At 40.2% G+C, this 26,671-nt stretch overlaps 3 long non-coding RNA genes across 3 annotated transcripts in view; 1 reads left to right on the forward strand and 2 right to left on the reverse strand.

Moving 5' to 3' along the window:
• On the reverse strand, nt 1-11,914 carry LOC115650060. The gene is made up of 3 exons (XR_003999992.1): nt 11,523-11,914; nt 9,098-9,165; nt 1-505 (listed from the first exon to the last, which is right to left on the reverse strand). It is a non-coding gene; the product is annotated as an uncharacterized LOC115650060 (long non-coding RNA).
• On the forward strand, nt 1,774-16,227 carry LOC115650062. Its single transcript, XR_003999994.1, has 2 exons — nt 1,774-4,332; nt 15,354-16,227. It is a non-coding gene; the product is annotated as an uncharacterized LOC115650062 (long non-coding RNA).
• The window catches only part of LOC115650061, a 14,265-nt gene continuing 3,361 nt past the window's right edge, over nt 15,768-26,671 (reverse strand). Inside the window, exon 2 of the long non-coding RNA XR_003999993.1 lies at nt 15,768-16,356. This is a non-coding gene — a long non-coding RNA (uncharacterized LOC115650061). The remainder of the gene's footprint in view (nt 16,357-26,671) is intronic.

Below are 26,671 nucleotides of genomic sequence, written 5' to 3' on the forward strand. Positions count from 1 at the left end.
GTCTGTAGATTTCACTGAAGCTTACAGATTCTGGAACTGATTATATGTGGGGTTGTAGAAGATATTGCACTTTGCAGTATATTAGAGATTGTATTAATTGAGAAATAATTTATAACAACATAAAGAAGGATCATATGTTAAACCATAAGCACAGAAGCACAGACTTATTGTTGAGCTTTTAACTTTCTTGTTGCATTTATTGATTTTGAGTGCTCGATTCCTCACCTTTAAAGCTGCATTAATGCTACTGTGTGCAATGAATATATTTTTCTGTTCATCCCTACAGCTGGCTACATTATTAATTTATAAACAGTAGTAGAAAAAAATCCAGGAAACAAAAGCTTTCTTATTACCTTTTAGACACATTTACTAACTTCCCCATGAGACTGCATGATGACATCCTCATCCTATTTCAACCCTTTTCTGTTCTGCCATATTTTCCCACTATTGTTGTCTTAACATAAAGTAGAAATTCTTTGGGACCAGAGACTGCATCTTTCTTAGTCTGTAAAACATCATGCACATTTATTGGGCTATATAAGGAATAAATAATAGTAACAGAGGAGCAGCAGCAATAATGCCAGTATAAATAGAATAAAAACAATGGTCCAAGATCATCATGTAGCTCTACTGACTTCAGTAGAGTTGGATTGTCATGCTTAGAGAAGTTATATTTTTGTTTTTAATCCAGCAGATGTATTAAGAGGAAAAATAATGATGGAGAAAAGCCTGCTCAGTAATGATTCCTACTGTACATGAAATGAAAGAAATGTTTCTTATGAAAAATGACTTCCCTGGTTCCAGCTCTACATGTTATTTTTTTTAAATGGGTAACTGTGTTGGCATTAACTATATTACCATCCTGTAATTCTCTATTAATAGAGTTCTATATTATCTGTTCTGTTATCTTGCCTTGGTTTGCTGTCAGACTGACATGTCTGTAATTACCCAGATCATCCTGTTTATCTTTTTAAAATATTAGCACAACTTTAGCTTTCTTCTGGAACTTCAACAATGTTCTGAAACATTGAAAAATCAACATGAATGGTCCAGAGAGCTCCTTGGTCAACTCTTTTAAAACTCTTGGATCCAGGTTAGCTGGACTTGCTGATTTAAAAATGTTTAACTTTAGTAGCTGCGGTTTAATATCCTCCCGAAATACTAATGGAATAGAAAAAGTGTCATCCTCATCATCATACAACTACATAATCTGTCCCCTCCCCAAAAATAGAGAACAGAAAAGTTTACAGAACACTTCCGCCAAACTAGCAGCTTTGCAAGCAGCTTATCCATAGAGCAGAGGCAATGCAAGCTTCTCTTCATACTTTCACCAATGTTCCTGATTCCTGTTATGAGACTGCAGTTTAGTCTCCAGGTCTATGCAGTTCCTGGCAACTCTTCTGAGACTGTCAAAAAGGATGACAATCCGTAGCAGTCATGGTAATGTTTTTTTGGAATGGACATATCTCCAATTGGAACAAGCCTAAGACTAGGGCGACCAGAGAGTATATGTGAAAAATTGGTACGGGGGTGGGGGTGGGGTGGGGGGTAATAGGAGCCTATATAAGAAAAAGACCCCAAAACTGGGACTGTCACTATAAAATCAGGACATCTGGTCACCCTACCTAAGACCCACAACTCATTTAACTGAAGGCACTGAAGAGTCATTAGATGATTATGACATTTGGTCACTATTGGCGGGAGAAGGGGATATGAATAGGCTACCAAGAGTTAAAAGCCTTTTCTTCCTTTATCACCCCCAGTGTTATTGAATTCCCCTGAACTATGGGCTTGTTTTCAATTTTGCACCATGATCATAATAAAAATGTAACTCTTTATTGTCAACTAGTGTAAACAATATTACAACTTAAGAAATTATTTAAATTGATGGCAGAGGGTAACTCATGTTTTTTGAAAATAAATGTAGTAATGAACACTGACATACTTATAAATGCATCATGGTTACAGTGAAAAAGTTTACTTTCTACTAAAAGCACTGAAAAACTCTCCGGGCTTGGTTTCTTTTTCTTTCTTTCTTGTTTGTTTTATAATCCTGTACTGGCAGGAGATGGACTAGATGACCTAATAGGCAGTTTTCAAATTCTATTATATGAATTTCAATGTGGTATTTCATATTCAATTTTGTTGTTTTTATTGCAGCTCAACAATGGACACATGAACATGGACAGCTTTTACAGTCACAATAAAGAAAATCATGTTTTGAAATAAAGCAGAGTTTTTCTCATCAGGTATCTTATTTTTCAGTACAGAGCTGCACATTTTAAATGTATCCGTATTCGTAATCTCTATTTTATATATATTTGGTAAAATTCACAGTCAGGGGAAAGAGGTCCAAGATTGATTTGCTCAGGTTCTAGCCATATTCTTAACTGCAGCCATTTGAAAGTGATAAAACATCTACAGGGAAACCTTATTAGAAAATGTTTGATAAATGAAGGACCAGATTTGTTGCAACCCATTTGACTTTAATGGGGTTGCACGTGGTTTAATGGAGTTCATTCGGAGGGGAATGAAACCTTTTCTTTTTGGATTATAAAATACTGTAAATTAAAAAAATATTGGAGAAGGTAGAGCTTTTAATGCATGAATCGACAGCATTGCAAGGCAGTCATATAAGAATTTTACATACCTGTGATTTTTCCCCACTATATTCTACCTTTCTCTGAAAACCACAGGCTGACAACAGAAAATAAAGGGATGGTTTCAATTTCAGATAGCCTGTTGGATAAGAAAATGAGGACTTTCTGGAAAATAGTGTGCTTTTACAGGTGATACTATATTCCCTTGATCAGTTCAGTGGGGCAACTAGGTTCGTTACGGGAGGCATGGAATTGGAAAATAAGGATTGGTTAAGAGGCTTTGCGGTGCTGAACTTTCTGGGATTCAGAAGAGGTGAATTAGTCACCAATGGTAGGATATGATTAGGGAACTTGTTTGTGTGTTCAAAGCCTTTGGTGTTGATCTGAGCATCACATAAAGTGCTGCTGATTAGTATAACTATTAGCAATTTTATAGCCTTTGAAGTTGGTCAGTTTTAAAGAAAAGACTGACACTGAATCTATGGGAATATCCCCTGTAGCACTAGATTTAAATATGCTGCCATAATCCCCCAAGGTTTGCAGACAGCACCACTGTGATTGCTGTTATATCCCTAAGGTTCTTCACCTAAGCTTGTAGCTTTGTTGTTCACTGACTTGACAGGAATGCCTTTCCAACATGAAGGCGGGAATTCTGCCGTGGAAGTAGTTGAATGCTCCCTTTCCCCTGCACGGGGAGAGGAAGAGTCACATGTGGAGGTTCCCTTGCACATGGGGATCCAAAGGTCCATGAAATCTAGCCAGAACAGTTCTGCAGTTCTATAATTATTCTGGTCTGTACTTGCTGGTAGGGGAAGTAGTCCAACTGTTTGGGATGGTATTGGACACAGAAGAAAATTTTCAGGCTTTTGGGAGGGGCTTGAGTCAATATGTTCTTCCTCCCGATGTACAAATCCATGTTAGATATAACGTCTTTAAAATAAGTGGAGCTGTACTCAGGATGATGAATTTGTCCCACTGTGCACTTTTTGAAATGTGCCAAACAGTTTTTAAAAAAACAACTTTGAATACTTTGGAATGAAAAATCTAATGGAGCTCAGACACGTCTAGCCACTCTCATTCTGTTTACCACAATACATTCAAATCAGATATTGTACATAGAAAGCATCAGATTCCCTGTATAACAGTTTTTCTTTAAAGTTTGCAGCATAATGAAATACAACATAATAGATCATAAGGTAAAAAGAAAATTTAAATGAGATCTTCATGATTCAGAAAAATGTTGTGTTGTGTCCAAAACAAATAGCTAAATGCAATGAGCTCACTGCATCAACTTTAAACTTGTTTTTAAAAGTCACCATGGAAGATGCTTTTTTTCTACTTTGGGTTTGAGGGGGAAGTGGTCAATTTCAACAAGTACACGAAATGTGGCAGGCCAATAATTTCATTTTTAGAACAATCCCTTTCATAGTAATCCATTATTTCATTGAAGGCAATAGCTTCAAATGTGGTAAAATTTTCTGCTCATTTAAGTGGAAACATTATAAGAAATTATTGTGTTCACATCTTGTGATAAAAGTTGTTGTGGGCCATAACATTGAGGAACTATGAGTGTCTATTGTGGAATAGCTTCTGTTCTTCTCTATAACCTACAGTATGTCTCCATTGACCAGCCAGATTCTCTGACAATGCCTCTTCTTTCACGGTTTCAGAATACCAGAACCATCCAACGATGTATGAATCATCTACCCTTACTACTGGGAATTTCTAACAGGTAAGTGGCACAGCAACTGACAATCGCCGATAATGTGTGCAGTACATTAGACATGGGATTTGAGGTCTCAAATTTACATTGGATGCCTTGTTTGCTGATTTGCCAGATCTGATTTTTCACACTGCTTTACTGTTAATACTGAATTTTAAGTCAATGTAACAAAATACTCTTGAGGATTCAATTGCTTTTTGTTGGATTTTTGTGGCTAGAGAAGTTGCATTTTTGTTTTAAATCCAGCAGCTGTATTAAGAGGAAAAATAATGATGGAGGAATGCTTGCTCAGTAGTGATTCCTACTGTATAGGAAATGAAATGAATGTTTCTTGTGAAAAATGACTTCCCTGGTCCCAGCTCTACATGTGTGTGTGTGTGTGTGTTTTAAAGGTTATAATCTGGAAAAACTGAAATGCATGAAGAATGAGGATATTTATATTGCATTATAGCATATGTATAGAGTTATTCAGAGCTAACTGCATGTGGGTGGCCAAGGATAATTAAAATGCTCATAGATTATTTTAATCTTGAATTCAACCTCAAAGATGTATCAGATCAGTAAACTGCAGTTAAAGCCAAAATAACAAGCTAAAAGGTAAGATTGTAGCCAACTCAATGAGACGTGGAGACAGGCCCATGCTACTAAGCAGTGCAGCAGAGCAGGAGATCATCTAATTAGCTGGGTTAAGAACTGAGCCTTAGCACTAGGTGGCTTGCATCATATCGGTGGTAGTTCACCTTTTGGATTAGAAATCAGAGCAGTATGATATGTGCTCTGATTTTTAACAAGTTCTGCACGGTTGCTGTTGATTACCAGAAAAGTGAACACAGCACTCTACAAAATTAATCTGTCCAGTAGGTACAATCTGTACAAATGTGTTAACTGATGTCACCCACTGGCTCTTCAACTGCTCAGTTAGTGTTACCCGTTGGCTACTCATTAGCTCGGTTGGTATTAACCAGTGGCTTCTTTGTCTAAACTGCTTAGAGTCAGAATAGTCTCCTGAGCACATTCTTGTGTCAGACTTTTCTGTTTTCAGATATGACCAGCACCCTCAGCCAAGTACATTCAAGCCAGGGATTATTAAACACTAAAAGACTTTCCAGCCAGTGGCTTGTACCTTTCATACTTACTCAACTGTGAGTTTGTCTCCATGAAACTTTCACCATTGCTATAAATCAAATTGTTAAAAAACCCAAAATACATGCATGCACATTGCTCTGAGAGCAATATCTCCACTGGAATATATTCCAATACCTCCACTGTGTGCATTATGGATATGTGTGCACAGAGGAGTAATTCACTGGTCTGATCACAGGAACTCCTGATTTCTAATTTTGATTTTGACATCCTGTCTCTGGCTGGCCCTGGGTAAGTTACTTAGTTTCTGTCTCCATTTCCCATCTTCAGAATGGAGCCCACATCTCACAGCGGTGCTATGAGGATTAGTAAAATGCCACCCACCTACATTAAGGGGTGGGGAAACTTGATGGGGCCAGCGAGGAAAAGGGGATAGTCCTAGCAGCAAGGGAGGGAGACTCTTGCCCAAGGTGAGTAGGTAGCTTCTCCCTCTTGGAGTTTCTGGCACCCATTGGCCAGCTGGGGGAGAGGGGCCAGCATTCCCCAGCTCCCAGGATTTACCCCAGCATGGCGGCCATGTGGAGCCTCTTTCAGCTGCACTTCAGCAGCCCACCCCACCCACTCAAACTAGGAACGCGAACCTAGTCTAATAGATGCTGCAAGTCTAGTGGATCACCTGTTCAGGGAGTCAGGAAGGAATGTTTTCTCCCATGGGCCAACTGGCAGAGGACCAGGGAGATTTTTGCCTTCCTGAAAAAGCCTTCAAGCCACAGTGGGCTGAGTACGAACACATTTAGTACCTGACTGAGATACTGGGGTGTTGTTTATTTGTTGCAACTTCTGGCCAGTTTCTAGTGTTGTTAAGAGAATAAAGTGAAGAGTTCCCAGACCCATCACCAAAATATCAGGCCTTGTGGCCTTCATGCACTGACGTCAGACCTTTTGGCCCTCGTGGTATGAGCTCCCCACCCTTCTGCATCCTCTGACTCCCTCAGAAGGAGGAAGGTGCTAGGACTCAAGGAGAGTTGAATTCTGGGGGATAGGCTGAGGATAGGGTTGTATGGTAAGAAGCTATTATGGGTTATATGGTAAGGAGCCCTGTAACTCTTGTGCTAGTTATGGGTTATATGGTAAGGAGCCCTGTAACCCCCAATGGAACCAATTCAGTGCCTGGTATAGGACAGTATGGATGATGGGTGGGTAGAGCCCCTCCCCTGTGTTTAAAGTTTAATAAAAGTTGCAGCTTGCCACTTAATTCCATGCATGTCTGTCCTCATTTCACCACTGTGTCCACATCATCAATGGCTTTAAAATGTTTTAAAAATAAAAAGTTACGTAATTGCTAAGTGTCAAGATAATGCAGCATAATTTGGATACTCTTTTCCAAATGTACCAGATAGGCATTTTATTTTGAATTTTACTCTTGGATAAAATTGTTTATGATCACTGGTGTGTCATCTCGCTGCTTCATATGAGACAGAACTCTAGCCCCCTAACAAATAATACCTTTTGCTAGACTGTTCACTTTATGTAGCTCCCAGGAATTGCCCTTAAGTGCAACGCATTAGGGTAAATTTGGTGTTTCCACTGTATGGGATGGTGCCGAACAATGGAAAGTTCATACTGAAGGATTCTCAAGGCAAAACTCCTCTGTATGGTGTAGACCAGCCATTAATGTGCACAATTCCTTCACCATATCCTGCAGTCTGTGGCTGCATCTACACTGGCTAGGGTGACCAGACAGCAAGTGTGAGAAATCGGGACAGGGGGTGGGGAGTAATCGGAGTCTATATAAGAAAAAGACCCCAAAGTTGGGACTGTCCCTATAAAATTGGGACATCTAGTCACCTTAACACTGGCAATATTAGAATCTGTAATACCAAATGGGTCCAGCTTCATAGGTGGAAAGTGATTTATTACTATTATTAGTCATAGTGCCCCTGTCATGGACCAGGACCCCATTGTGCTCTGTGTCTTACAAACACAGGACAAAAAGATAGTCCCTGCCCCAAAGAGCTTACAGTAATACTAGCAAAGACCTGTGGCTTTGATACTCAGGTTTATGGCTCTGTGGTAAAGATGAGTGAAGGTGGGCAAATATTCGTGTTGTGCTGGGAGACTTTGTTTTGTGGAGGCTGTGAATGAAAGGTGTGTGCTGCAGTGAGGGGTTTTGTGTGCTTCTGTTTGTTGTGATTGCTGGTTGTATTGTGTGGGTGGTTTTGAAGAACTGAGAGTTGGGCCAAATAATCCACCATCTGTGCAGTCTCACTTGTACAAGCAATGGAATTGTTGCATGCAGGTTAGCTGTCCTGTAAGAGTGGTGTTGATTGAGTTACCTCTGATATCACAGTGGTCCTAGGACCTTTGGCATGGCATAGATACATACCTTACTATAACTACACTGCGTGGGTGTAATTTGTAAGTCAGTCAAATGACTGAACTTAAAAATTGGATGTTAAAAAACAGCAAATCCCGGTGAAAATTGAACCTGATATTCTCAACGAAAAGAGCTCTCAGCCATGCTTGTAGGTGTTTCCGTCACCTCCCACTGACTCAACAGATATTCTAGGCTTCAGAGTGACATTCCTGGAATCTTATGGACGCTAGACAGGACTTGACATTTCTATCTCCATCTATTCTGAGCAGGGTTGTATCAAATGTGGTAGTAATAATGCCTGAGTCTTGTCTACCTAGAGTTTGCACTGTTGCCATTGGGAAATGTGTTCTGAAATTGCCTGTATAGACTTTTGCATGCTATTTCTAATCTGGAAAATGTTCCATTAAATATAATTCAAATAACTATATTCAATACTGGAAAAGAGAACAACAGGTGTGATGGTGGGCTTCCCATTCATGAATGAGTATGCTTTTTAAAAAAATGATAAAACATGTCTGACTTGTCTAGGCAGCCTTCCAAAATTACATTTTCTCAGCAATTTTTTTGCTCCAGTGCTGATCTGAAAAATCAAGATGTTCTGTAGTACACATCTTGGAAAAGGGTTCACAGCCTGAGTAAGCAGATGGTGTGACCAAAATACACTCAGATGCTGAGTCTGTACAGGCAATTTCAGAACACATTTCCCAATGGTACCAGTGGAAACTCTAAGTGAACCTTTATGCCAATTCAGTCCTTGATCTCTCTGCATTGGCTGACAAGTAGTTTGACTCTCTGCGATACTCAGGGTCAATGAGGATGCTGTAGATTACAAAAACCAGAAGAAATTCTACACAGGATATTTTCATTTGAGGGCTCTCAGTTATGGAAGTCAGATCAAACTTATCTGCTCAGTTCCTTACATATTAATTTGGAAAGGCCTTTCTCCAATGAAGAATACAAAGCAGCACAGGCACTCTTTCTAGACTTCACCCAACTCATTATTCTTAGAAACATGGCTTTTTTTAAAGGAGGAGCCATCTAGCCACTAGAGACTGAATTGAAGCTGTCACCTCATTGAACAAAAGTCTTTTGGAATGTGTCTCTAAATCTTGTAGTTCTGATATTGAATAGATTCCCACCAGCAACCTAGAGTTGTATATACATTGCATATAGCTAACTGTGCAATGTGAAAAATCCATGTTAGTGTATCTTATTTTTTTTAGAATTCACTATCAGTTTAGTAATTTATAATCTGGAACCAAGGAAGCCACTCTGCACAAAATAAACCCTTTTAAAATCTGAAAATTAGATTACCTGTTTTTTTTCTGCACATTTCTTGCAAATGAGTCTGCCTGTGTATTGTGGGTAGATTTTTTTCCCCCCTGAAACCAATAAAAACATTTTTTTTTAAGAGTGCAGCATAAATTTAGGGATAAGTTCTTCTAAAAGATTAACCAGAAATATCCCAAATTTACAACTTTTGCAGTATTGAGAATTGTTTGCAAAGAGGCCAGCAGGTGTTCAAAATTTCCCGTACTTGATGGGAGCGTCTCTTTAGCATGGAGGGACAAAAGAAGGAGCCATTTTAAAATATAATTTAAGGCAAACTTTTCTAAAAAGCACTGGCAAAATTAAAGTTTTTCCTAAAGAAGGAGCCATAATTTACTCTAGATAAATCCCCCAAAATAGAGAAGGATCAGAAACCTTAATTATGGATTTGGTATGGTAGAGCTTTATCTACTTGAGATCCCAAGGTTTAATAAAGAGAATTTAGGGGAGTCCCATGTAGATGTGGAGTATCTTTATTTATTTTTTTTACTTAACTGTAATATGCGCTTATTTGGAAATTGTCCTTTTAGCTGAAGGTAGTTGGTAGGATCAAGAAACATCTTTATAAAACTACAGAATGTTGCCTTCACTTTTCACTCCTGTCTGGAATAATACCAGCTCTGAATAACTATTGTTTTATTTTACGAGCTTTTGTAACTAGAAAACTAGATGAGCTCCTATTGCAAATTAATTGCAGGCTTGCAAATTCTTGACTGTAAACCTTTCCCTACATTGTAAGCAGTATCTTCAAATAGGAAAGTAAAACGATATTAGCAAAGGGAAGGCTGTATAGGTTCTTTGAATTATAGCAATTGGTTTGGCTGACAGCCCTGGCAACTGTAACCAGATATCAGACATGCATCTGAGGAAGTGGGTATTCACCCACGAAAGCTCATGCTCCAAAACGTCTGTTAGTCTATAAGGTGCCACAGGATTCTTTGCTGCTTTTACAGATATCATAGATTCATAGACTCCAAGGCCAGAAGGGATTACTATGATCCTGTAGTCACTTCCTGTATAACACAGGCTATAGGACATCCCCAAAATAATTCCCTAAAAGTTGCCAGTGATGGAGAATCTGCCACAACCCTTATTAAATTGCTTCAGTGGTTAATTACTCTCACTGGTGTGTGTGTGTGTGTGTGTGTGGTGTTGTTGTTGTTGTTGTTGTTTTTAAAGCGTTATTCCAGTCTAAATTTGTCTAGCTTCCACTTCCAGCCATTGAATATTTTTATACCTTTCTCTGCTAGACTGAAGAGCCTATGATCAAATATTTGTTCCCCATGTAGTACTTATGGACTGTGATCAAATCACTCCTTAACCTTCTCTTTGGTAGACTCAAGGAGTTCAATCTATTTAGCGTATCACTATAAACTTAAAGCTTGTTTTCAAATGCTTTAGTTGTTCTTGTGGCTCTTCTCCAGGGACATCATTTGCTGTGGGGCATATTGGGGAGAGTTGCTCAAAATCTGGGAAAACTAACCATCACCCTGGGGCACACCTGAGAGGCAAAACTTTCTCACTCCTAAGCATTGAGTCAGTGTATAACAAAATACAACTTTTATTAAGAGGACATGGGACACAGCAGTAATTTGGGAGAACATTGCAACAATGACTCAAGTATTCAAACAATAAGTAAAACACCTGCCCCACAGTATCTTGGGCAGTAGAGCTTTGCCTCAGTTTACCACCTTGTGAAAATATCCTTTTAACATACCATTCTCTCTTTCCCTATGCTGTACCCCACTCCTGGCTTGCCAGAGTCCAGGGGTGTGTTCCAGGGGGTTAACTTCCATCCTGGAAGGGGAAGGGTTGGACAAGCAATGTCTCCACTGCTGCTCACCACTGTCACCGCTGCTTCTGCCACTCTACTTTGTCCTTGGTCCGGTCCAGTCTGGTCCTACAGGGCCACGATCACCTAGCCCAGGTATTAGTACTCACAGCTCTAGGATTTGTTGGACGACAAGGTGCTTTGCTGCTGCTGCATCTGCATCTCTCACCTTGCTGCCTTTAGTTATGGTGATGTGTTCTGAGATTCTATCACTTAGCCCATTTCTTAGGGTATTTCTAGACTGCAGTTAAAAACTTGTGACTGGCCTGTGCCAGCTGACTTAGGCTTGTGGGGCTTGTTAATTGCAGTGTAGACTTCTGGGTTTGTGTTGCAGCTCGAGCTCTGGGACACTCCCACCTTGCAAGGTCCTATAGCCTGGGCTCCAGCATGAGCCCAGAAGTCTACACTGAGTGATGCATAAACAAGGGGAAGATAGGCCTAAGTCACCTGCAGGGTTTGATTTGTTAAGCAGGCTTAGAGCTTGCCTGCCAGATTGGGCCCCTATATAGAAGCTTACACAAAATGCCAGTGTGGAAGGAACTCCCTCCAAACTTCTATTCTGGTGGTAGGGCTACTCACCTGTGATGTAGGAGACTTCTGGTTCAACTTCCTCCTCTTTTGCCCAGCAGAGTTAGGGGGAGATTTAAACAGGGATCTATCACCTCTCAGGTGAGTGCTCTAAACACTGGGCTGTAGGATATATTGATGTCGGGGGCTCCCTCAGTCTCTCCTGTTGAGGCTGTTCCACTGTGGCTAAATAATTTAAAAAATCTTTGGAGCCAGGGCTGGGCAGAGCATAATGGAGGCTGGGGGCAAACCTTACACTGCTGGGGGCAGCTGGGCAGAGGAGGATTACCACAAAGGCCCATAGGGCCTGTGCCCAGGGGCCATCGCCAATTGAGGGCCTCTTGAAAAATCTCCCCCCACTACAGTACATCTCCTCAGTATGGGCACAGAGCTTTTCCGGACTAGGAGCTGCAGTGGGGGAGGAGCAGAAAGGAGCGAGTAGGGGGCAGGGTATGTGGGGGAAGGGGGATTGGGGGCAGGGCAATGGGGAAGGGGTGGGGCTGTGGGGGAAGGAGAGGAATGGGTGACAGGCTCAGGGCTTGGAGTTTCTGCCAGGGTCGAGAGCTCTGCCACGGTCCCAGTGGGGGCCGAGCTCTCTCCCCCCTCCGTTGCCCTGACCAAGCTCAGATCCCAGGCCATGGTGTGGCCTTGGCCGGAAGAGGTGATGCAGGAGGCTAGCCTCCCCAAGGGGATGCTTCACCCATCACCCAGAGAGCTAGGGGACTAGATTCTGGGTCTCCCACCTCCCAGGTGAATGCTCTGATCACCAAGTTATGGATTTATTCTCATGCTTGCTGTCTCTTTGTTTCTGGCCCAATGTTGAAGCTGTTCTGCTGTGGATAAATAATGAAAGAATCATCAGGCAAGAGAGAAGGATTAGTTGCTTGCTAAAAATGGCATAGGCACCTAACACCAAGAGAGGGTTTGCGGCTGAAAATTCCAAGAGGAGACAGGTGCTTACTGGAGCCTGGACTTAGGTACCTGTCTCCAAGAGAAGGGTAGGACCACACACATAACTCCCATTGGCTAGTTTAGGTGAGGTGCCACCTATTGTACTGGCTTTTGTGAATCCCATTCTGAGGCACTTTTCTCTCTCCCCATTCATAATATTCGGCACCTAGGCACTGAACTCAGGCTTTGTGAATCCCAGTGATTTTTCTAAGCACCTTTAAGCTGTTCTCAATCTAGATCAGTCGTTCCTTATATTGTTTAATTAAGAAACTAATTTTTGTAATGGAGTCTCCAAAGCCCACACAGGGCTAGGACTCAAAGGGGTTAATGGCCAAGCTTGCAAAGATGGGATGCATTTGGCTCCTGTTAGAAATGTCATGGATAGAAGGAGACTCCTTCACCTGGATGGAATAATCAGGAGGGGAAATACTGATAAAGGGGAGAAAGCAGCCTTTAGAAAGTTGGGGGCCTTGTTAAAGTCAAGGATCATTTTTTTGTAAGCCTGGAGAAAACTGGATTCTACAAGCCTGAGAGCTATAACCTGCTCAGAAGAGAGGAGGAGCAGTGGGGCTTCCCTAGGTGATGCTTAGGCCACAGGTTGCTCATCCACTTAGTGAGTGGAAAGCCTGGCCAGATTTCCCCAAGATAAAGCATATCCTGGGGACTCGTATGGGGGCTGGGGGGGGGAATTGAAAGTCTGGTGAATGGGAGAAATTCTTCACACCTCCCTAAGGAAAACCTAGGGAAGAACTCAAGTGGGATGGGTTTTATTGTCCTTCTCTGAACTGACAATGGTCTGTACCTGGCATGGGGTTTGGCCCCTGACCTGAATCTTTGGATTACTGATGTGATAAAAGAGGTTTTTCCCCAGGTCCTACCCTGGGTCTGTTTTTCTTTCTGTTTCCTGTTATTTCCAGTCATCCCTTTCTCAGTGTGACTATTGTATGAGGCCTAAAGAAATATGAAGTGGCCAGAATAAGTGCTGGAGCAGGGATCTCAAACTGAAATGGGAAACTTTATGGAACATCTTGTTTCCTACATAGATTCCCTCCCCCCTCCCCGAGTAAGGGGATCTGAGCACAACTAGATGTTGTTTTGTACCACTAAGAGTTAGTTCTTGCTGGAGCTGGTTCAGTAGTTTTCATCTGTACTTTATATTGACTTCTACTTTTCTAACTACTGAACGTACATGTAAGAAAAACAACTAGCATATCTAGCTTTCTTGAATGTACACAAACAGAACATACACACAGATACTGTTTACATGCTTATATATGGGCTCACTCTGCAGAATTTTATCTCATAAAGTTTTGGGCCAACTGGAAAATTCAAATCCAGATTCAGATTTTAACACTTGAAAAACTTGAGTGCTTGAAACCAGGGTTCTGTTTTTTTCTCTTCACTAATTTCCACTTGGTATTGATCAGAATTGATTTTTCAGAAAAATATGAATTTCTTGGTTTGTTTGTACAACTCTTTGAATATATAAAACACTATGTAGTTGATAAGTATTACTATTATTTTATATTTCCATAGCATGTAATCTTTTGCAAAAGGCTTTACTCACAAGACTTGTCTTTAAATGTTGCATAATTAATTGCTAGGGATGAGAGAACATTATAGTGTTTTGGCTTTGCAAAACCTCTAGGTTTTTTTTTTTCAGTTTTTAGTTTCAAATTCCGTTAAACTTTTGAGTTTTGCCAGACACTTTTTCTCTTAAATTAAACCACAGTTTTTCAGGGAAAATATAATTGCTTCCTCATCCATGTATTTGTAGCTAAATGGAATCTTGTGTTATGCAAACAATAGTGATTCTTGCCTGAAAGTTATTTTTGCCTTACTTGTAGAACTAACCAGGGACATGAAGTAGAGAGACCCATTTGCGCTTGAAATCCTGAATGGAATGAGCTGAGTAGAACTGAAACCTCAAATGATTTTTTTCTTCCTAACTTCAAGTTCTAAGTATAGAACTCTATTATTAAGAGGGTCCTAAACTTGACAAAACAAGTTCTCCACTCCCCACTTTATATTTTGAATATGTTAGACAGAAACAGTGATGATAGATTTGATTGTCCATGGCAATGTTTGTAGCCCTTCACCCATAAGCTGATATCCAACTAAAGTAATTTCAGGACTGATGAATAAATGTGACGGCTGATGCTTGCTACCTGGTAAACTACAACGGTACTGAAAAATTTGATGCATTCTGTCTTATTCTGCTTTTGAAAAAGGTATGGAATGTTCCAGGTTGGGAAATTAGCCTCACGTGCACCATAGTACCCAGGGGCAGCTCCAGGCACCAGCGCAGCAAACACATGCCTGGGGTGGCAAGCCAGGAGTCGGGGGGGCGGCATGCTGGTCACCATGAGGGTGGAAGCAAGGCAGCCTTCAGCGGTATTTCTGCAGGAGGTCCGCTGGTACTGCAGCTTTGGCAGCAATTCAGCGGTGGGTACACCAAAGGTGTGGGACCGGCAGATCACCTGCAGAACTGCCACTGAATCTGCGTGACTGGTGGACCTCCCGCAGAAATGCTGCCGAAGGCTACCTGACTGCCATGCTTGAGGCGGCAAAAAACATAGAGTGCCCCTGACAGTACCAGTACAGGTACACAACGGGGAAAGCACTGAGATGCCATGTGGCTATAAAAAATGATCTGCCCTCCCCTTAAGTCATTAGATAGTCCTATTTGTGGAATCATGAAGTGAGAGGCTGTAAGCTCTCTTAAACCTAACTAGCTGCCACGTTAGGATGTGGCTCCTAATTGACTTCTTTAGATATTTGCAGTGTATTTGCAGGAATATTTCTTCAGACACCTGTTGTAGTACTGTACAAAGACCTTAGTTATGTAGAATTCTCTATCTTTCCTTGAATTTTTTCCCTCTTCCATTCCAGGTCCAGAACTCTCTCTAAAGAATCATTGCTGCAGGAAAGGAAATGATTAAAATTCCTCAGAGGCAAGGTAAATATTGGTTTTAAATGTAGGATCAGAATGAACTTAGATTTTACAACCTACGAGACTCATCATCCAACACTTTCCATAGTACCATTTCAGTTCTCCAGAAAGAATAATTGTAAGTAGAAATATATTATTTTGCCAGGAAATAACTGATTTTGAGTTATTAGATTCCAGCTGTAGCTGAGGCAGGGAGGACAGGACAGGAAGCATTCACAGTTCATTGTAAATTTGCCCCAAGATTTTCCTAATCCTCCATTTCCCAAGGTAATGTAAATGATGGATTGCAGAAACTGAACTGCAGGTATAAAGCTGTGGGGCCCTCCCTTAAACAGTGATTTTTTTTTCTCCTGCTGGTGAGCTGAGCTCACTGTGAGCACAGGATTTTCATTCTAACCTCCCACAGCTCAGTCGGAATGAATCATTTGCATAGTTATATTTTGAAATAGTTTTGTCTAGTTTCATATAAACCCTAGTAAATAGGATGCATATTAGATATTAATTCAAGCTAGGGGATATGTTCTCTTCTTGTTAAGTGCACATAACTTCACTCATTATTAAACAAAGTCTGGCCTAGACCAAAATGCCTCTGAGCTTAGGGAAGTTCAGATGCGACCTTTGTGTTGATATACTCATTGAGAGAACAGTAGATTCACAATACATATAATAGAAAATTAAAACTGGAAAAAATAGTCTACAGTGTATTAATTCCTGGAGCTGGCTGAAAATTTTTCATCAGAACTTTTTTTTCAAAGGAATAGTAGGTTTTTGATTAAACAAAACTTTCCAAGTATCTGCTTTCAGCCCAAATGAGGGGGAAAAAAAAAACCATTTTGAAATGCTGCTGCAATGACTCATGGGAGTTGTAGTTCAGGTGCCTCAGGTCTTATTCTTCTCTGTAGGTTGGGTTCCTCAGCCAGTCTATCTCCAATATTTGCTTTTCTGTGGGGAAAAAAACACATTCCCTGACCAGCTCTATTAGTTACCAGTGGCCTTTCATGTCTAATTTACCAGTTCAAATTCCACCCTAGTCAGCAGTAACTGAAAGATGTTAACACCTAATAGTTGTCAGGTGACTTTTGTGCAATGGGTTTGTTGATCCAGTTAGACGTGGATAGCTGCTATCCTGAACATCCTTCTCTATTCAATTAACACTTGATAGCAGTTTTAGCAGAGAAGTCTGGGACTGAATGGACCATGGAGACCGAACTAACTTCTCATCTTCTCATCCTCATCCCTCTAGGCCAGGGATGAGGTATATTAGTGGAATAATGTGAAGGGGTGTTCACTGCTGCTGCCTGTGCTGTATCTGATCTATGGAAAAATAGACACCTTCGTTCTTCAGGTTCTGACAAATCAGCACTTTTAAAGTGTGTTATTACACTCACAGAAAAAGTTTTAAATAAATAGTGGTGACTAACAGACGTATTGGAGCATGAGCTTTCATGGGTGAATACCCACTTCGTTGGATGCACGTAAAAAATTTCCACTACATGCATCCGACGAAGTGGGTATTCAACCACAAAAGCTCATGCTCCAATACGTCTGTGAGTCTATAAGGTGCCACAGGACTCTTTGCTCCCTCTAGGTTGTATTTCCCTAGTTTGTTTATGAGAAGGTCATGCGAGACAGAATCAAAAGCCTTACTAAGTCAAGATATATCACATCTACCGCTTCCCCCCATCCACAAGGCTTGTTACCCTGTCAAAGAAAGCTATCAGATTGGTTTGACATGATTTGTTCTTGACAAATCCATGCTGACTGTTATTTATCACCTTATTATCTTCTAGGTGTTTGCAAATTGATTGCTTAATTATTTGCTCCATTATTTTTACGGGTACAGAAGTTAAGCTGACTAGTGTGTAATTTCCTGGGTTGTCCTTATTTCCCTTTTTATAGATGAGCACTATATTTGTCCTTTTCCAGTCTTCTAGAATGTCTCCCATCTTCCATGACTTTTCAAAGCTAATTGCTAATGGCTCAGATATCCCATCAGTCAGCTCCTTGAGTATTCTAGGATGCAATTCATCATGCCCTGGTGATTTGAAGATAGCTTAATGAAGTAACTTTTGTAGTTTTGTCTTAGCTGTAATTAGTATATGGATTTACTCCTTTTTGAATGAAAAGAACAGCTGGATCTTTTTTCTAAGGAAATAACATGCGATTAGAGGAAGGAGATGCATCTCCAATATAATCTTCATGAAATAACATTTTTTTCCTGGGCAGTAAAATTCATACTAAAATATTTGCACTTGAAAAGCAAGAGGAAAATAAAGTAAGGAACCTAAGGCTCTCCAGCTTTTCTTGGAGCTTGCGGGCGTGTGTGTGATTTTTTTTTTAAATTGCATTTCAGCTACCTCATTTATCCGATTTATTTCTGCAAAATTTTCCACTTCCTTCAGCTGAAAATAATTAATTAATCCTCAGCTCAATTTACTGTTTACTCAAAATTCAATGTGAATGAAAGCATCTGGATCTCCATAACTCACACATCCTCATGCTTTCCCAGTCTGCATATGAGATGGGTGGTTTTTTTGTGCCACTTTTCAGTTTATTTTGGTTAGAGGCACTAATTCCTTAAGAAAAAAAAAGTGACTTTAGGGCTAATAAATAGTACCAGATCAAAAGCACTAGAGGCTGGTATTCTATGTTTATCCACATATAGGTACGTACATCAGCAATGCAAACTTCTACCTTCTCTTCAACCCTTATTGAGATGGACAGTTTCTAGGGGTGAGTTCATTTCCTATGCTCAGTCAGTCTTCTTGGTCGTTTTGTTGAGACTGCCAACAAAGGTGCTAATTGTGATGAGAATACCTGTGTACTAGAAGTTACATTAAGACCATACACTCATTTCTCAGAACTCTTTTATCCAAGGACCTCAAAGCACTTAATCGTGCTTTTATCAATGGTATGTTTTTATAGATGAGGGAGCAGAGGCAAACATATTGTGAGTTGCCTAAAGTGACATAGTGGATCTATTCAAAATTGGGAGTAGACTTCCAATCCCTGTTGTGGTTCATTGCTCAAACAACCTTTACATGGTAACAATTTCAGTTACTTCTAACCTGGACTGGATTGACCAAGAAATGATAGACTCTGTACCCTGTTGCCCTTTTGCTGAGTTATCTAGTTACTTACGCCAAGGAAACATAAAGTTGAGACCTCTGAGTTGCCATTATTTGTGCTGCTTAAATTCGTTGGCCTAGCAGGTGAGGTATAACAACATGGCTGCTAATCTCTTTCATGATACTGTTTTTATGATAGAGGCACTAGACTAGGAGACCCAAGATTGATTACCCAGCTCTTACTGAGTTTGCGTGATTTTAGCCAGATTGTTTAATCTCTCTGTGCCTCAGATCCTCATCTCTAAAATAGGAAAATTAACTCATTTTCTCTGGGTAAATTCTTATATCTATGATTATCAGATGTTCTCAAAAAGCTGTTGCAAAGATGTAGTCACATATTACTATCTGTATGATATAAAGTCAGTGCTACTTATCAGATGTCAGAATGATAGTGATACCACTTGATGGTATTAATCATGTTTAAAAAATGGTTTTTCAGTCAATGGGTAGTTTGGAGTCCTGCCAATTTTGCTCATTTTTGGAGTAGAGAAATAGTCTTCAGTAATTATTTTAATATTCTGAAACTTTCCCTACTTTTCTTTACTTCTATTCCTTTTCCTAAGAAGCAACCACTGGAAGGATGGGAGGGGGCTAGGAGGGGACATATTCCCTTGAAGTTTTAACTATACCACTGATATCCACTTCAGACAGGTTTGAGGAATCTTGTATTTTCACTTCTGGTCTCCCCAAAGCTCCTCCTTCAAATAATTTTGAAGCTGCACCTCTGCCAGGAAAGGGTCCCTTTCTGATTCTTCAAATAGCCAACAAAATTGAGACAGGTATAGCTGGGAATGTATGCCGACATTAGTACCAACATAGTCCGGTAGGTGGCACCAACACACAGTTAAAATTAAAGGAAAACATTCGCTGAACCTTACTATGTAATATAGGTCATTTTAGAAGCAGTATTTTCATAAGGGGTTCTTCAGCACACAGAGTCCAGTCTGCAGTGTGCAGACTGTTTGTTTAGGACTCCAGTGAGCAGTGCCAGTGAAAGTCCAAAGATTCCAACTTTGGAGCTGCTGCCTGAAGATTGTTTGTGTTGAGGTCAATAACTATACCCCTCCCTGCCCCCCTTTCCATTGTCTGTCGTGGGTAATAGTGTTTAAGGTTGACTGGTGTTGGCAAACTCTGGAAAAACTTCTTGGGCTGTACATTCAGAATGCACAAGAACCTGAATTAATCTGAAAATATTTCTTCTTTCAAATATTCCAATGAAAATCCACCAAATATAATTTAAAATGATAATCTAAATATTAATTGAATAAAAATAAACATAAAATACTCTCCCTTTCATCCAGCCCTCCAAATAACCAACAAGAAACAAATTTAACTAATCAGCTCATCAATCCACTCACTATGGGAACGTCTCCTCCCTCCAAAGCATTTCTACCTTCCCATGGGTTCACAGATGCCTTCCCTTTATACCATATCTACTCCTGCCCATTAGGGGATTTTGTCATTTTTTGTTGTGTTCTTTCTCTGACTTATGGCCTGATCCTGGCAGGTGCCAAGCAAATCAGTTTATGAGAGCCATCAGCCCTTAGCTCCTACTGATGTTAATGGAAGTTGAGGGAGTTCAGGATCAAATCATTCCATTTTAAGTTCCAAGGGGCAGGAGTAGGGATTTCTTTTTCTTGTGGAGTTCTATGTGCAGCTATGTTTTTACATCAATATGTATTAATAAAAGTAATAGTATTCATCTAAAGCTAAATATGGCTGGTATTTCTATTAGTGTTTACTGTTTTTCTTTGCCTTTTAATTCCACAGGCCTTGAAATGCTAATTGATTTAGGGATTTTGCTTTTAAAATGAGAACTGGCCATCTGTGGTATTTCCACCATCTTGGTTTTGAAATACCACGGGAACACTAGATCTGTGTTTCTGCTGTGTAAATGAATCCCTAAGGTAACAGAAAATCTTCTGAAAAATGTAAATAAAATATTTGAAATATAATTATTAGACCCTGTCTCCCCGCTAAAAGCCACATGTAACTTTTTTATTGAAATGATTTTTTTCTTTTTAAATGCAATTTTTCTTTAGCAATATACCGGAAAATTGAGGTGTGATCATTGGAGGTTTTTGGGGGCAAGAAAACCTGTGATTTAAGTTTTTTAAAATGTTTCCTAAGCACACTCAGAAGTTACAAGAGCCAGACTGAATTTGCAAATGGATGAAGTTCCATTATACTTGCAGTATTTCAGTAACAAATTTTATGCTGACTATGTGGCTCAGGATTTGGGATGCTGGGATACCCCTGTGGAAATATTGATACCTTCAAACTTGGATGTACTTGACAGACCCTGGGGAGAGGCTCACTTAGAAAACAAATATTCAGATCCTATGATGAGGGCCACTGAAATGCCTATGAATAAAAGAAAATGGAGATATTTGGCAATAGCCCTCTCTCTTTACAGTGTCAGCAATGGTGTATCTCTTGCTATCATTCCCAGAGTTCTGCTCAGAGAGAGAACTTTTCCAGATGTAATGTGACTGCCCATATTACATTGGATGTTTTAAGGGCCAATCCTGCTCTCATTGAAGATCATGACAACTTTTTCAAATGCCTCTAAAGAGAGTGGGCTTAGACTCTAGCACTTCTGGGATTTGCACCACAATAGGTCACTGAATGGGCATTGCACATATATAAATACTTGGTACTGAAATACCTGCACATCCTTAGCTCAGGATTAGAAGAAATAATCACTGGTGATGTCTGTCTGTACACACCCCGCAAGAAGTCTGTGCCAGAGCTAGGACTACAACACAGATCTCAGATCTAGTCCTGTTCCTTACACATAAGACCATCTTTGTTTTCCCTGAAATCCTTTTTGGTAGGCTCAGCAGCTAGGTAAATGCGTTCAACTTTCCCAGCATCATTATGTGTTTGTTTATAAGCTCTTCTGAGCCTGGGCAGTACTTTTAATGTGTAAAGCTCACATGTTGTAAACATTAAAGTGTTTGTAAAAGATCATGCAATTGGGCCATGATCATGAGTAAGGCCTCTTTGGGACTAGTGCAGTACAAATAATCATCACCATTATATTGGTCACTGAATTGGCCAGGAGACTGAACTGTCTTCTTGGTTATAGTGATGGTTCTTCCAGAGTAAAATTGAAGCACATTATTAGGTATGGGGAATCTCTCACTGCCACTACTGGAAAGAGGATTTCTCCAGGGCTGTTGAGCCAGCATATTTTCCCAGCTCTACATGAAAATCATTTTAAACATTACTTGTCATACCAAAGCTGACAATTTAAACACACCATCATGAAGAGAGCTGCCTTTCACAGTTACATTAAATAACCCAAAGCTTGTATTATTTTATGGATTTATTCCTATTGAACCACGTAATCGCTTGCATAACAGTGTTATTTCAATAGCATCCAAAATGTGTTATGTGCTCCGCAGACATAAGTAAATAGGGCCTCAAGGAGCTTATAAACTAGCAATTGTTAGACTGCATGTGAAATTTTGTCTTCCACGGGGAGTTGCTAAAATTCTCCGTTAATCAAATGATCTGATTGTTTTGGACAGAGGTTGCTGGATGAATTGTAATCAGTGAGAAAAAATCACAGCTTTCCATGGAGGGAAAAATGTGCTGTTGAAAAGGAGGCAAGTGTGAGACATAGAACATATAAGCATTGTAACACTCACATCACCTGGGCATTTGAAGGGATAGTCTATTTTTTCCCTCTCAGCTTTGTACATTTGCTTTGAAAAACATGCCAAAAGGTGGGAATAAATTCTGTCCCTTCTCTGCAAGTGCTGAGGATCCTCTTTCATGAGACCCAATATGATTCTGCTCTCTGTACACGTAGGGACCAAGATTTGAGTCACCTGCACAAGCCGCAGCGGAGGTATACTACTGAGGTGTTGGAGAGGTAACAAGATCTAGTGATTTGATATAGGGAGTTGGAGTCAAGAACATTTGCGTTCTTGATGCTCCTTTACATAAATTGGGCAAGTCATTTGGTCTTGCTTCTGATTTTACACTGCTTTACAGCACTGTAATTCTATTACTGACTTCAGTGGAGTTACTCCTGGTTTACACTAGAGAAATTGGAATCATGATCAAGTGCTCTGTATCTGTTTCTCCATGTGCAATGTTGGTATGTTAATAGTAGAAGTAGGCTTGGAGTCATGTCTGAATACGCCAAACTCTAGGGATGAATCTAAACTTTGTAGCACAGATGTAACTCTAATTAGGACTGACTTCCTTTTATTACCTGGGTATTGTGGTTGGTATTAATTAATATTTCCCAAACTTTTTGAGGCTGTAAGTTCTATATGTCAGAAGTATTGTACTAGCTAAAATGAACTGTAACCCCAAGGCACCTTCAATCAACATCATTCTTTTTTAACTGATTTTATGGAACTGCTGTGAAAACAAGTTGTTTTCTGTGAGTGTCTCAGATCTAAAAAGCAGCAGGCTTGGCATTCATACATGCCGTGCCAGGGATTGTGGCCTTTTCCAATAACTACGTTACATTGTGTTTGTAGTTTTAGAAGTTAATATATAGAATAAATGATAGATCCTGAAGTGCAAAGACCTATATATACTGTACATTGAATATTCTGATAACATCATAATTAGCTACGAGAACAAAGTTCAAGGTCTTTTTGTTGTCACCAGAACCTCATATGATTATAGTCTTGTTCACAGTCTCTTCCTGTTTCATGTGTTCTTTTTTCCCCCTTTTTTAAAATATAATACATGGATCTGGTTAGCAATTTTAGTGGAAAACAGTTTTTTTAATAGAGAAGTACTATGTTACAACTAAACATTCAAACTATATTATCTGTTTTTATAGAAAGGCTTAACTAATCCTACTAGAAATCAAATGTACTAGACTGAATATGACAGTTCTGTCTACAAGGAATTAGTGTCTCAACACGGTCTCTTGTGTGGCCCAGTCCCACTGACTTCAGAGGAAGTTCGGGGTATGCAAGGACTGCAAGTATCAGGAGTCAGAGTCAGATTCAGCCCCTACCTCCTCCTCTTCTTTTGGCCCCAGCAGTGGAACTGGTATAGTTCTATTATGCGAAGGAAAGATGACTAGATTTGGGAAGCTTGACATGAGGTTATGTACTTAATGCATGGTGTAGAGCCAGGTCTTTGAACACTCTCTGTGTACAAGGGGCTGACGGGAGCAAGGCACAGGCCAGATGGATGTGCAGAGCTCAAGGCAGAAGAGATTCAGGTCATTGGGTCGAAGCAGCCATCATGGAGCAGATCTGTTGCTGGGGATGCTGGTTTCCTGGATTTGGTCTTTAATGAGCATGTCTACATGTTTTTAGTTCAAAGGCATCAAACTACCTCTGGGAACTACAAAGTGCTTATAATGTCACAGCTAACTCTTTTGGACCTATGCTTCCAATTCAAGTTGCTAACATTGATTTTAAAGAAGGATTTGTAGAATGTTCCTCATTTCACTATGTAAAAGTGTTTCAAGTTTTGGACCCCTCCCTTGTCAAACTTGCAAATATCTTCAGTGCACCAAAGCAACTGTTTGATTCTCCTCCCTGGAAAGGAATCTCTGCAATGGCTTAACTCATTCATTTTATGCCTATCCCACCTTCTATCAACCAACTTGTGAGTAAGTTTTGTGTTTCAGATTACTGGAAGCCTTACGTTTAATACTCTCAGAAACAAAAAATTTAGAGAAGGCAAGACCTACTAAGTCCTGTATTTTAGCCCACTTCTAGTGTAGAATGTTTCTTATAGCACATTTTCTAGTGCCCTTTCCTATCTCATTGTCAGTGTAAAGAGAGAGCATTTTTACCAGATACATCCCAAATAGTTGACTAAATTTCAATACAACTGAGTCCAAAACTTTATTTATGACTTGGCCAAATTCTAGTCTGTGCCTAATCCAGTGCCAGTTATGAATACTATCTCTTTGACCAATTTCTACTGCATATATGGACATTAGGAGAGTAATTGGTCAGTTATAGTGGTCTGAGTTTCAGATTGGTAACTGAATGACAGACACATGCCTACACTGCAAACAAACTAAAATTTAGGCATGAAAACAAATTATCAAGCCCAGCTTCTGCACTACACGTCTGAGATACTGTGGACACACTTAAAAGTTCATTCTGGCTTTAAAGATAGTACTGATTCCTGTAGTGTATTCCCCATTGAAATACATGAAACATGCCTGGAATCAGTAATACCTCTAATACGGGAATGAACTTTTTAAATGTGCCCACTTTAAAATGTGCCTACTGTTTTACCCTAACAAATGTAAGAACTGCACCCCATCTTTTAAACATCCATTTCATGTTTATTTTAACTTTACAATCTTCTTGTAATACCTGCTGCTTTGTGCCCTGAGTGACTCATGATTTTGAAAGACAGAGGAACCTGCCTAATGCTGTATGCACATTTAAAAAAAAGCACATGATTTTAGCAGGCAGATTTATAAAAAAACAGCAGCCTGAGTGTAATTATCACCTCTTGTCCTTTACCTTCTGTGTTTCCACTTTTGTGAGATGGGAGACTAGAAAGAAGAATTGTACTGAGGACCAAAGCTGTGAGTGCCACTGTTGAAACAGGTTAAGAATTTGAGATGTGAAATGGAACGTAAGAGCTACAGTCAGAGTCTACCAAAAATTGTTCTTTTTTTGTCTCTTTCGTTAGGCTCAAAACTGCCACTGTGAGTCCTGCAGGTATCCATTTTCTTCCATGGTATTGAAAACTGAGACTAGTGGAGATCATTCCTAATAAGACTGCATGGATTTAGAAGGGAGAGGTGATATCATTTTAACAGAGAAGTGGAAAACCACCAATTGCATGGGAGCTAGAAGTGTTCCAGTATTTTAAACCTTTCTTCTTATTATTTATCTTACCGTGATTTAGTTATCCATTCAGGGAGGGTAATATCCCAGAGGTACACTGAGGGGCACATCTCTGTGATATTACCCTTACTCAATGGTTAGCTTGATCAAAAGGGTAGTTAAAAGAAATCAGGCAGGAAAGGTTAAACAATGGCCTGGATAAGGAACATTCCTTCAAACAATAGGATCTGCCCTTCTCTGGCTCTGTGTATCTTTCGGAAAAATAATTCATGCTTTGTTTTGGGAAGCTGCTTCTGTGGTCACTGTGCATTGTTCCTGTCCACAAGCTCCCGAATGAGAAATCTTGTGGGTGCCAAGGCCATTGGGCTTGCTAAGCAAAGAGGTTGGAAACCAGGCAGCGATGGCTCCAGGAACCAGCGCTCCGAGCGCGTGCTTGGGGCCGCAAGCTGTGGAGGGTGCCCTGCTGGTTCTTGCGAGGGTGGCAGCCAGGCAGCCTTCAGTGGCTTGCCTGCAGGAGGTCCACCGGTCCTGTGGATTTGATGGCCACAGGACCAGCGGACCTCCCACAGGCAAGCCCCCAAAGGCGACCTGCCTGTTGTGCTTGAGGCCGCAAAAAAGCTAGAGCTGTCCCTGCAACTAGGGGCAGTGTAACCCAGAGGCCCAGTCAGAGAGTGGTTGGATTGCTAGATCCCACCCCAAAGTGAAGTGGAGTCAGGGGCCAGAAAGGGTCTACTTGTGGACCTCAGAAAGGGCAGCCCACCCAAGGATTGTGATACCCTGTCTAAAACAATCGCTTGTTTCAGATAAAATGGAACCCAGATGTGCAATAATCTCTGCTTTTTCTAAACAAAATCCAGAGTGAGGTTTGGTAAACCAAAGCCACACTCTGTTTTGCCTATCTTTATTTGGAATGGCCAATAAAATGAAATAAGCCAAACTCAGAACTGTTTTTGAGCAATTGCTTCACCTTTCCCTAAGCCACAGTGGTTTAAACTAAATGAAACCTGAATCCACAACCACCTCAGCTTCGGGTTTGGTTTTGTAAAATCCAAACCCAACCCAAATCATTATTAAAATCACTGCAAAGAAGGCACTGCTTTTGTTTTTTTGGCATAAGTACTGCTGCACTACACAGTACCAACTTCAGCAATTTGTCTTACAGCAGTATATTTAGAATGTCTGTTGTTGCTCTGATGAGGGGAAAAAGTTCATCCTACTGTTGGCATGTATCATCACAGCCCAAGATTTAGATCAAGAGTACAAAATGAAGTATAGCATACTCATGTTTCAAATCATGGTACTGAAATTAAATGCGTTTATGATAGA

The sequence above is a fragment of the Gopherus evgoodei genome, chromosome 4 (assembly GCF_007399415.2).
Source record: "Gopherus evgoodei ecotype Sinaloan lineage chromosome 4, rGopEvg1_v1.p, whole genome shotgun sequence".
In the NCBI taxonomy this organism is placed as follows: domain Eukaryota; kingdom Metazoa; phylum Chordata; order Testudines; family Testudinidae; genus Gopherus; species Gopherus evgoodei.